Below are 12413 nucleotides of genomic sequence, written 5' to 3' on the forward strand. Positions count from 1 at the left end.
TGATTATCAAGTTTCACTTGAAAACATTTGCTCTTCTAACAATGTTAAATTACAGAAAATTGTGCCATTCAAGATTTTGGCTTCTAAAAAAGATAGCATAGACTATATAATTCTATTCAGTTATTCTCTATCCCTGAGAAAAGTCCTAGTTTGGGGAAGTACAGCATAGACCTGTAAAATCCAAGGGACCCACTCACTTAAAACATAGATTTTACAGTTTTCTCAGTGGCTTAAATGTCCTTTGATGGTGTCATGAAAGCATCTGTTGCTTTTGATGATGATTTTCTGCAAGTTCTAGTGCCTGTCATACATTCTAATTGTACACTTATTACTCTAATAATTAATTTAAACAAAGAAGTGGTTCTTACAATAAAATTTATTACAGCCACTCATCTTGCCAAGATCTGTAATATATGCTGTATTGTGACAATATCTGGTTTTAAGTCAGGGGAAAAAACGTCTAAAACCTTGGAATTTAGACTTGATGTTTGTTTAGTCATGTGTAAAATCTGTGTAGCATAAACATAAAAGCTGTGATTATGAGAGCAGACAAGAGAATTCATCTGTTGGTTCCTTGTGTTTTAATGAGCTGGTAACTACACCCTAACTCAGACTGGTTTGGCAGGGTTTAATATTTGTGTGTAGAGAACTCCAAGGATGTGGTAGTGTGCCCTCTATAAGCACCATACATTAATACTGGTTGGAAGGTTGCTCCTTTGCTGTGTTTAATGGAAAACTTGAGCCATTTGATTTAATTCTTTTTTTAGGTTTGTGTGGTTTGGTTTTCTTTGGTGTTAGAGCAAATGCTTTGGAGTTGCAATGCTGCTTGTAAAACCAGTGGGGAATGTATCAGTCACACACCTCTGTCATTGCTGCCTTTTAGCTGGGGATGGGAAGGCTCATCCTGAAATGTGAAGGCGGAATGGTGATGCTCCAGCACCTCACCTGGAGTACTGAACTCTCCCCTCCTGCTCTGCTTTTCGTACCCTGGGAGTCTGGAACAGTTTCATGGTTTGATCCAGAGATTCCTCAGACTTTCTCAAGCAGAAGGAATTATAATTTGTAGGATGCTGTGCTTTATTTTTAGACACAAGTATCTAACAGATCATCTTCATAAATCATTATCACCCACTAGCCAAACAAACAAGCTGTTTTAGGCAACTTGATGTGGCTATTTGTAGCACAGAAAACACACAGATGCGTATTTTTGGATCCAAGTTTTCTAACAGCCTAATTTGTAAGTAAGATTTCTGTATATTCACATAGTCCTAGTATTTTGGTTTGCAGGAAATGCAGTAATCAAGCTGTGAATAGTTTCCCACACTTTCCTACTTCATTTCCAAAGAAAGAATCATGTCTGAGTGACTTGAGGGAAAGGAGCTGCTAAGGTTTATAAACACCTCTGCTACAACACTGCTGCTTAGAAGCAGCCCTGTGTCTCGGGGCAGGTCTGCTGTGAGCACTGGTGGTTTCTGCAGAAAACAAATCTGAACAGGACATACAAAGTTGTGCAGGCAGCAGCAGAGCCTCCTGTGTGGAGTGAAGGTTACATGTGAGCAGGGAGATGGGAAGGGTCTGTGTCCTCCCCTAATATGACTAAAAGTAACTAATGCAAATCTGACTTTCCATATGAGGGTTTTGCAAACTCCATACAGGAATTCCTGTATCTGAGGGCATGTGATCCACACACAGTTGGATAGGTAGATTCAGCTGCTGTGTAACAATTGCAGCTTGGGGTAGCTGTGGATCTATTAATACAATACACTGATATGTCATTATCTGCTGTCATAATAGGATGTCTTGTCCCTGTTTGAGGTGTTTCAGGGCTGAACTATGATCAAGAGGGAAGCATTGCACTGGGGTTTAAAGTGTGGAATTGGTGTTGGATTTTTTTGATTGAAATATTTATACATCAGAGTGGTCAAACTCATTTATAAATCTGACACTTTTAAATAACTAGCTTTAGCCAATAAAACATTTCATTTGAGCTTATTTTAGAAGTTACGGTAATTCACAGAACAGAAAAGCTGAGTATCAGCAGGTTCTAAGGAAACTATGAGCTAGATTTGAGGAGCCCAAAGAGGCAACTCCTCTCTCAACTGGTCTGGTTTAGGGGTAAAATTCCTTCTTGGTGAAGTGAGATTTGAGTGTGTGTTCCCCTTTTCCCGGAGAATGTACCTCCCCCCAAGAGGTACTCTGGTCCAGATCTCTTTCAGCATCGTTGGTTGGGTTCACCATGTAACAGAAATGGTTTAATAGTCAAAGCCAGAAAGCAAATGGTATATTCTGGCAAGAGGACTCCAAGGAGAACTTGGATTTAGAAACCTGAGGCACAGGAAAGCAGTTTAAACTTGGGTTTGTGTATTCTTGGTGAACACCAGGACTCCTGATGCCCAGACTTTGAAGATGAATTCCAGGAAAGGCTTCTTAGCAATGAATACCTATTGGAGGCACGTCCTGTGTTACAGGATCAGTCCATGTTGCCTTTCCCACCACCCTCCTGCTGCCCACACAGTTCCAAAGGCCCTCAGAGGGACTGTCTCCCTGTGCTATGGAAAGCTTGGCCCATGCTTAGGTTGGGACTTCCTCTAAGTACCAGTTTACTAAATGTAAGCAGTGCTTAATCCTGTGCCTTGCTGCCACTAAACTGATGTTTAAAAATGCTTTGCAGAGGGATTTTGCGTCCATTTGAGCTGTTTTACTGTGTTATAGTTTTGGACTTTTTGGTGAATTTTCCACACTGACACACATTCAAGGGGGTGGAGCTTTTCTGTCAGGGAGAGAGAAACATCAAGATTCAGTTGTGTTTCTAGCTCAGATCTTCACTGCTCTCCCACCAAAAGCCTCTGCATGCACTGAACCCCTCGAGGGAACCCCATTCCCCTTTCAGCCATGACCAAGGGGGGTCTCTGCTTTTGGGGTCGGATGTTTCTGTCTTGTTCTATATATTTTTAGTAAAGAACTGTTATTCCCTTTTCTAAATTTTTGCCTGAAAACCTCCTTATTTTTAAGTCATAATAATTTGGATGGAGAGATCTCCTTTCCATTACAGGAAGGTTCCCACCTTCCTTGGCAGATATTTGTCTTTTTTTTAAACCAAGAGAAAATGAAAGCCTGTGATTGCAGAATGAAAATGTTTTGACACAATGACAAAAGCCAGGAAATTCACTATCACTGGAGGTGTTTCTCTGTCTCTTGCCTTTACTGCATGAGGGTTCTTGTGTAGGCAGTAATTGAGTAGAAATGACAATAACAATCACTTTGTAACCTTCTGCTTCAGTACACATTTTAGCATTCCTTCAAGGAAAAATGCCCATTAAGAGTAAATATTGTATGTGAGTGATATGCATTAAAATTTCATTCAGATTGGTGAATATGCTGGAAATATCAACATCAATACAGGTAAGACTAGGATTTTAAATTTCCCTTGCAAGTTTTGCAATAAAAACATGAGTACCTTCTCTCTTCTTCCTGAGTTTCACACCTTCCCTGTTACAATAATTACTTCAGAAAACTGAAGTTTAGATAATGTTCTTTATGCAATTACTATCAGTTGGTTAAATAGGCTTTTTTGGCATTGAATTTTTCCCCCAAAAGCCATTGAGTTTTTGTCTACGGCTCATTACTGTTGAGGATTAGCTAGATGGGGGAGGGAAAAAAAAGGAAAATGCTGATTTATGTTTCATGAATGACAGCTCCCTATTTTTGGCTGCTCCATATCTGTGATTTAAAGCCTAGTTTATTAATTAATAAGTAGAATTTCTTGTATCTTTGATCATTGATACTATCACACAGAATACTGAATATTTAAAAGGAGTTTCCAGTTAATCTCTAGCCCATGTGCTGTATCACAAGGCAAGGAATCACTTTAAAAGAACTATGCTCAGTGAATAAATGAAAAAGATGCTCCCTTTCCTGTTTGGAGTGAATGTACTGTTCGTGAAAGTGGTAGGTCTAACACTGATTTGGATTGATCAAATGTCAGGAGAGAGACTATGAAAGGTCTCCTAAAATAGATGCTGAAGAGATTCAAACAAAATTATTTTTTAAAATTACCCATATTATTAGCTAGACCTGAAAAGGAATAACCTGGTTTTCTGAAGTCCTGAATGAATTGTATGAATTTCAGTGCCTCTCAAAGTCAGGTTGTTCCATTAATAAAACTAGTTTTGACTTAAAATTAGAGGAAAAAAATTCCTCCAAGTAAACAAACAAAATAAATTAAGAAAACCCAATTCTCAACACCACACAAAGCCAGCTCCTTCTAGTTTATTGGTGGTTTCTGAGGACCTGCTTAACCTGAAAACTGCTCATGTAGGTGTCGGTTTCCAGCCTATCAGCATGTTCATGCTTAGCAGGTGATTTTAAAGAGGAATCAGTGTTTGGGGTGAGGGACTGCAGGTATTGCCTGCAGAAAGCATTCCTTCCCTGTTCTCCATTGAGTGCTGGGGAAGCCTTGGATTCCCAGGAGCCTGGTGAGCAGAGCAATAACTCAGTGAGCAATAACTCCCATAACTCAGCCCACCTGCTGGTAGTTTATTTGCAGCTGTTTCCATTAAACCTGAGGGATATATTCCAGATTAATAAATACCTGAGCTGTCTTAATGTGTGTTCTGGGGTGTATGTATTCCTTTGCTAAATGCTACCTAGTATTTGTTAATATACCATTAGTCTTACTTTTGAGATCATTTATTATGAAACACTTTTTGCTTCGAAAAAACACACAATTGAATGAAATTGGGCCCTTGTGAGGAGAGGCACTTGCTGCCAGGTAATCACCTGAGCTGAGTGCTGGTGCAGGCAGGGCTGGACAGCAGTGAGAGTCCCTGGTGCCCTGAATGGCTCAGAGGAATGCTCACATGGAGTAGAGCTGTTTCAGGTATGTTTGTCTGGTGTTTTCTCAAGACCATTTACTTAGTAGCCTATTTTTCCCCACGTCTTCAACTTAAAAATTTTAATGTGTGAGTTTCAAAACCTTTTCATTTTTTGTAGAATACTGAGTGCTTCTAAAACCTTCTCTTTTTATTACTTTTTTTTTAATTGACTAATTGTAAATAGAGTTGCTAATGGTTTTAGTCTAGCAAAATTTTGGGTTGCAGCTTGTGTAGCTGCACAGGTGGATGAGGTTTGCACACAGCAGGAGTTCTCTGGAGCTGAATTAAATCCAGTGCTTAGTTTTTATTCCCTGCTAGACTTTGATCTGGCACAAAATCCTGGTGGACTGTGGACATTACTTTACAATAAAGATTGCTTGTCTAAGTCTATGGATTTTAGACTTGCATGGTTTAAATTCTGAGTTTTTGATTCAAACAATTCTCAGTTTTCAAGGGAACTAAGAGGGCTTTAAATAACCAGCTTGTAAATGTATCAGTAATAAGAAATCTGTGTCTGTTGCTTTGTTTCAGTGGAGGCAGATGTGCTGTGACAAGGATTTGGATGTAGTTAATGAGTTGCTGGCCTTGGAGCTACAGGGGACAGGAGTGTAGCGTGGCTGCACAAGGAGCTTGGCAGAGGCTCTGGAAGTAACAAATTTTGGGAGAGGCTGAGATTTCCTGCTGTATTTCACTATCTTGCGGGTTGTTTTTTTCCCCAATATACTGAAATGCAGATTAGAAGGGGACAATCAGTTTCAAGAAATCAGACCTGGTTTAAGGCATCTTAGTTGCTGTGGATAAAACCAAATTTTGTCAGTGTGAGAGTACTGTGTTTAGTAAACTGAATTCTCTGGGGCCATTGTGCACATGCTGGAAGAAGCCTTGTGGGTTCTGGATGACAGAAAGGCACTGTTGGTAAGGCACATCCAGGCTTTTTTCTCCCCCTAATTATTCTTCCCCAGCAGTCAAATTAATAAAGATGGTACTTGCATCTTAACAAAAGCAAACACTTCTATATAGCAAATGCCAGTAAGTATCTACTCCAGATGTCCTCTTTCCACCCTTTGTGCCTCCAAAGAAGGCCTGGTGGTGGCTGAGGAGGGAAGAAGAAATGAGACTGAGGCCGAGAACAGATGTGGGGAGGTGAGGAACAGAACTGGCAGAAGCACCATAGAGCATATCATATCTCCCTCTACCACCCATTCCTCTGCAGAGGAGGCACAGGCAGGGGGCAGGAGTGGCTTGTGCAGCTGGGTTAGACTCCTGAGAGCCCTGCCCAGCCCCAGACCACAAGGACAGAGCAGGGCTGGCAGCTTCAGCTCCGAGCTCTGATGGTGGCTGTTGGTGTGGCAGGAAGCTGCAGGAGGCAGCACACGTTCACCCTGGGTAACCCTCCCCAAACTCCTCTTTCCTCCCCTGCTAGAAGGGGCTGCTTCTTGTTCCATGGTTGCCTTTACTCTGAATGCTTCTCCTTGAGAAGTTGTCACAACTCCACCATTTTGTGTCCCTTGTGCCTGTGAAAAGTCACCAAATATCCCATTTGTGTGTGACTTGTGGAATGATTCCCAAAGCAGACATTTCAACATCTGCAATTTTTCCTCTTCTTTGAAAAATACTTTTTCCTTATTCAGAGCTGCTTTATTCATCAGCAATATTTGGCCACTGCTAAAATGACATATGGCAACTCCTTCAAAGATAGTTTAGGACACAAAATAAAAATCTGTATCTTACAGAGAAGTGTTACAGTAATTTGAATAGGCAAAAAGTAATTAAACACTTGGAACAACACAAGGATGCCAGTTATATCAGATTTTCCACATGATTATATTAAAATACGGCGTTTTTGGAATGAGACAGTTGGAGATACCTTAGTTTTTGTTGTAGTTTGGGATTATTATGTAAATTCTCTCCCCTGCCACTAACTGCCCATGCCAGCAGTTAACAAAAGAAGTAGTTACTGCTGATCACTTGGGTGGGGGCAGGTTTGTCTCTTTTGTTTTGGGGGACATTTTTTCCCTTCTTAGCTCGGCGGAACGGGGAGCGGTGGCTGCGGAGGAGGGAAGCTGCTCTGCTGGCACTGCTGGGGCTTCTGGCTGAGACGCTGGTTTTTTTTTTCTCCTCACCGTGGCTGTTTCTCCCGGTTCCTGCATCTGGGATCCCGGCCTCTGTTCCAGCCTCACCACCGCCTGCACCGTCACGACCTGCCCGCCCCGGCTGGGGCAGTGACCCGGGAGAGAGAGAGGTTTGCAGCTGCTTTTGCAGGACACGTGGTGGTTCCCCACTTTCAGCTTTCTTTCTCCTTCATCTGGGACAAGAGACACAGAGTTCATCTGGGAGCTCACCACTCGTCTGTCTCGCTGGAGACGGACTGGGAACTACTGGGAACTCACTCCGCAGCCAGCCGGACTGTGACATTGACACTGCTTAAGTATAACTTTCCTCACGGAGGAAAACCTGCTGGGTTTTGCTGTTGTTTGTTTTTTTTTCTCTCTCTTGTGGTGTTGGGGAAGCGGTTTGCACTACTCTGTTTACATATATATATAGATAGATAGAGAGAGAGAGAGATACATAGATATATAGATATATATATGTATACAAATATAGATATATACATATAGATATATATATCAGTTAAGAACAGTTATCCTTCTTATATTAAAATTCCTTTTTTCTTAAATTTGATAAAGAGTGTCGTGATTATTGTGGAGGAGGCCCCCTCCCCCGCTTGTGGGTAAACATTTTGGTTTTTTTTTCCCCTCAAACCAAGACAGTTTTCTGCTATGGTAGAAGATAAATTCTTATTCTTCTGCTTGATTAATGGAGTGAATTGCTTCTTCAAGGGACCTGATGCCATGCAGGGACCAGGAGTGACAGGACGGTAGGTGAGGAGGGAGGAAAAAGGCAGTGATTATGGCAACGTTTGTTAGTGCATCTCTGAGTCCTACACTGGAACTGACCGGCTTAAAAGCAGAATTTAATCAAATTCACAGTGCAAAATGTAGATAGGAGTGTCTGTGCTTACAATGAAAAGCCTTTTTGGTTTCCTATAGCACAGGCATAGAGAGAAGTGGACCTACCTCCGAGTCTACATCAGCAACTCATTTGTCAAAGAGCAAGGGAAAAAGTGAGTAATGAAAGTTTATGGAGCATATTTTCTTCTCAACATGCTATTAGCAGTAATGGGAAATACACTCAGAATGCAGGGAGTGTGCCCCCTCGTGTGCTTAATGATCTTGCTCCCAGGTTCCTACTGAATCTCACACACTTTGTGCTCTCTGAAATGTTTCTGCACTGTAATTTAAGAAGGGGTAAATTATATTGCTGACCTTAGTTAATTGCTGTTGGGGAAGCAATATCATAACCAAGAGCAAGATGCATCAAAAAGACCTGAGCTTGATCTTCCACTTTCTGAAACGTATTCTCATGTTATTAAAGTACAGTCACTCAGGATGCAGCGTTCGGGAAGCAGATATTTGGTCAGATCACTGAATCAGGCTTTGGTGGCACTTGTTTGCTCCTGAAGGTGTAATAGTTGTTTCCTGCTTTGGAGTTTTAGCAGGAGCAGAATATAAACTCTCCTGCAGTTTTCTTTTCTATACCAAGCAAGGGTTTTTTCCTTTGAAAATTAAATCAAATGAGCAAAGCAGAAGTGAGGGTAGAGAGCATGGAAAATTATGATGTTGTGCTCGTAATTCTTTTTCTTGTTTTATAGACTATAGACCTTAAATATATGTTAGTCCTCTTTGGGTGTCACTGGAGAATTGAGGTGTATAATACAAAAGCACAGGTTTGTTATTGGGAATGAATGCAGAAAGGGGATCCTTCTCCACTAACTTTTGACATGAGCCCTGATGATTCATATTTGGGGAGTTGACGTCATTGCCATATAACACTGGGTTTGGTGACTTCAGGGGTAATGTAGAGAGCCTTTGCATGGACACACGGCTGTGGCTTGCAGGTGGTGGGCTGCTCAAGGACTTGGTTGTTCTCACTGTAATGACCATGGTAGGGTGGTGGAAATCACCCCTGATTTTCAGCTTGAAGGGCCAAAGACTTCCAGTCAAGAGTAAAAGGTTGCAAGTGGGAGAGGTTGCTCTCTGGTGAAGGGCATGAGGCCTTGATGCCAATGCTGGAGGAAACCACAGCAGTTTGTTTTGTTACATTAGTTGGGGTAATGTCCTATTCCAGTATTTGTGGGGGAAGATCAGGGAGACCTCTGGTGTGATGGCACACAGTGATGAGGTGACAAGAGATGACTGGTGCCCACAGGCAGCATGTGTTGTGTCAGAGGCCACCTTGTCCTGTTCAAACTTCCTTTGGGGAAGATGAAATGAGGTGCAGGTCTATGAGGATTTCCAAGCTGTGTCCCATTCCCTAAGGCACCATTTTCTATGGCTCCATGTACAAGTAGAGAACATGTCATTGCACACAGGACCGTTTGCTTTTCTCCTCCTGGGGGACAAAGCCCAATCTCCCATCACAAAGGAGCCTCAACACTTGCACCCCTCTCAGGCAGCATGCAAGGAGCTCATCTGATGTTCCCAGCCCTCAGGGATAACTGAACAGCTTTCGTAATGCAATGCAGTGTGCCCAGAATGAATGTACAATGACCATGGAGAGAAATGTAGCAGAGGTTTCTTTTTTGTAGAAGTGATAGTTGCTTCTTGTGTAAGTGCCAGCTCTTTGTCTCCCTTGGAGCACTGAGGAAAGGCCTTGCCATGGCAGCTCTTGGCCCACACAGGGGCTGTGTGAGAGGAGAGCTGTGGGAGCCTCATGCTGGGGCACCTACAGATGTGTTGGCACATCTGCCAGATGGCACAGGCCTCATGGCACAATGGTGATAAAACTCCTCTGGGATGCTGTCTTGGTTTTCTCCTGGCCCCGTCACTCGAGCAGCTCTCCCCTCCCCCTCAAAGCAAGGAAAAGGAGAAAAAAACTTCAAAGAAGCTGAGCCAAGTCAGTATATACATATATGTATATTCTCTAAATGTCTGCAATTATATGTATACAATTTGCACCCATAATAGGGGAAAGGGAAGGGAAAAAAGGGAAGGGGAAAACAGGGGTGACAAAGAGACAAAAAGCAATGGGTACAAAAGAACACCCCCACCCTCCCACCGAGTAAACCAGTACAACACGGTCCCACTGACCAGAGATCACAGATGTACAATAGAGTCCTCTAGGTTCTGCACATCTCGTTGTCTTGATCAGCTCTTAGAGACTTCTTTAGCCATGGACAGGATCTGGAGAGACTTTCCAACACCAAGAAAACAGATCCTTGAATACCCCTGATGCAGCACACTGTGCAGCAGGATGATCATGCTGAGCCAGGTGAATGGGAGAATTGTCACCAAGTGACTTCATAGGAAACTTCTCCTCTTCCCTGGAGCCCAGAAGGAAGAGTTTGTAGTTGTCTATTACCACCAGCTCCCATGGCTTTACCATTTGGATAGAGAAGGCAGTCATTTAAGAAAAAACTGTGTGTAAGTTTTCAAATCAACACTTGTTAAAACACTGCTGGATCATGACAATTGAAATGTTACTGAAATTTTAAAAAATACCAAAAATTTTTTTCTATTTCACCTGCCCCAACTGTTAAAATGGAGCATATCTAAACCACAGAATATGCTGAGCTGGAAGGGACCCACAAGGATCATCCAGTCCAACTCCTGGCTCTGCACAGGACCAGCCCCAGGAGTCACACCCTGTGCCCCAGAGCATCATCCAAACACTCCTGGAGCTCTGGCAGCCTTGGGGCTGTGCCCACTGCCCTGGGGAGCCTGGTCAGTGCCCACCAACCTCTGGGGGAAGAACCTTTTCCTGAGATCCAACCTAACCCTGCCCTGACACAACTCCAGGCCATTCCCTGGGTGCTGTTCCTGGTCCTCACAGAGCAGAGCTCAGTGCCTGCCCCTCCTCTGCCCCTCCCAAGGAAGTTGTACCTACAGTGAGGTCTCCCTTTAGTCTCCTCTTCTCCAGCTGAACACACCAAGTGCCCTCAGTGTCCTCACACGCAGCCCCTCAAGGCCCTTCCCTATTTTCATTGCCCTCCTTTGGACACTCTCTAATGGCTCAATATCTTCTTTCCGTTGTGTCTCCCCAAACTGTCCCCCCATTGCAGGTGAGGCTGCCCCAGTGCAGAGCAGAGCAGGACAATCCCCTCCCTCTCCCGGCCATGCTGGGCCTGATGCCCCCCAGGACAGGGATGTCCCTCCTGACCCCAGGGCACTGCTGACTTGTGGCCAAGTGGCCACAGACCAGCACCCCCAAGGTCCTTCCAAGTTTACCTTCCCTTTTTCTATTTTGCTTCTCTTGCTTTAAGCTTTTTTCTAAAAGAGTGTTGTTTACAAATAATTACATCAGCATTTGCATCCAGACAAATTCTGAGTCAATTTTGCACTTTCCATTACCTGTATCTCTAAGAATTACTGGCTAATATAAGTGCCAGCTATTGCCATTCATACTCATGTAAATCTCTCTCTTAGATTTTTTGGATATCTTGATTTATTTTAATTGCGATTAGAAAAAAAAACAGCAAAGAGAGCAAGTTTGTAAATGGAAAAGGTGTGGCCTAACTTTACCATGATTTGCATATCCTAATCTAACAGGAGTTTTGGACAAATTTCTAAAATGCAGGTATGAGATAGCTCTCCACCCTAAGCTCTTAGATCATCTATGTACAACCTCTGTTCTAAAATAAGCCTTGTGCCTCATTATGTGGCTTGAGAGGAAGAGATTCCTCAGAGCTGCTTACAGATCCTCCTGCAGTGTTTGCCTGGTCAGGGAACAGTGAGTTTTGCTTTGTGTTACTAGAAAACCTGAGCCTAACTCAGAGGTGCACATTCACGAATTTCCATGGTGTTGAAGATGTGTTAAAATACACTGTACTTTGCCTGTAGTGGAAGAAACACAGTGCTGAGGAACAGGTGTGTTTTGAATAAACAGCATGTCTTGGAATGTTGTTTCAAACATCATTGTGAGATTACAAGTCTGGTCTAAAAACTTAATTATTCTATAAACTCCTGGGCATTTGAACTTTTATCAGAAAAAGAGATAACAATATTCAGAAAGTTGCTAATCAAAGTTAGTTTTAGCTACCTTGCCTTTGCTGAATCAAATGTTAGTATGCCAGTTCCCATGAATCTGTCACTTATAAAATTGTTCAGTTGCTTGCATTGTGTGCTACAGTGATCATATTTTCAGCCTAGAAGTGGACCTTGGTTGCAATGTCTCTTGTGAAAATCCAGTGAGTGGTGCTGACAGGAGCTGATGGGAAATGAAGGCACTCTGCTCCAGGAGGGACCTGAAGGACTGAGCTGCAGAAGTCCCTTAGAAAAGCTGGAGGTGGCCCATCCCCACTTTCCCTGCTTGCCATTGAAGAGGACGGAACATATCCCTGATGGGGGGAAGCACACTGGAAAGAGCAGACAGTTATGGAGGGCCTTGGGAAAGGAGCTGCCCCTGTCTTGGCCAAAGCTGAGATGACTTTGGAGGATGTCTTGGAAGAACCTTAGTGCAAGGGTGGGTTTGGGCTGTAGG

The 12413-nt window shown here is 42.9% G+C and overlaps 1 protein-coding gene across 5 annotated transcripts in view; it reads left to right on the top strand.

Annotated features, from left to right (window-relative positions):
- KCNIP1 (potassium voltage-gated channel interacting protein 1) overlaps positions 1–12413 on the top strand; it is a 455664-nt gene that overhangs the window by 336146 nt on the left and 107105 nt on the right. Inside the window, exon 1 of one of the 5 annotated variants that reach the window (XM_071570536.1) lies at positions 7956–7998. The exons of the other annotated variants lie outside the window; for them this stretch is intronic. The gene's annotated coding sequence lies outside the window, so the exon portion shown is untranslated. Of the gene's footprint in view, positions 1–7955; positions 7999–12413 lie in introns of those variants that run through there. 5 annotated transcript variants of the gene reach the window in all.

This window comes from Pithys albifrons, chromosome 15, assembly GCF_047495875.1.
Source record: "Pithys albifrons albifrons isolate INPA30051 chromosome 15, PitAlb_v1, whole genome shotgun sequence".
Taxonomy (NCBI): Eukaryota; Metazoa; Chordata; class Aves; order Passeriformes; family Thamnophilidae; genus Pithys; species Pithys albifrons.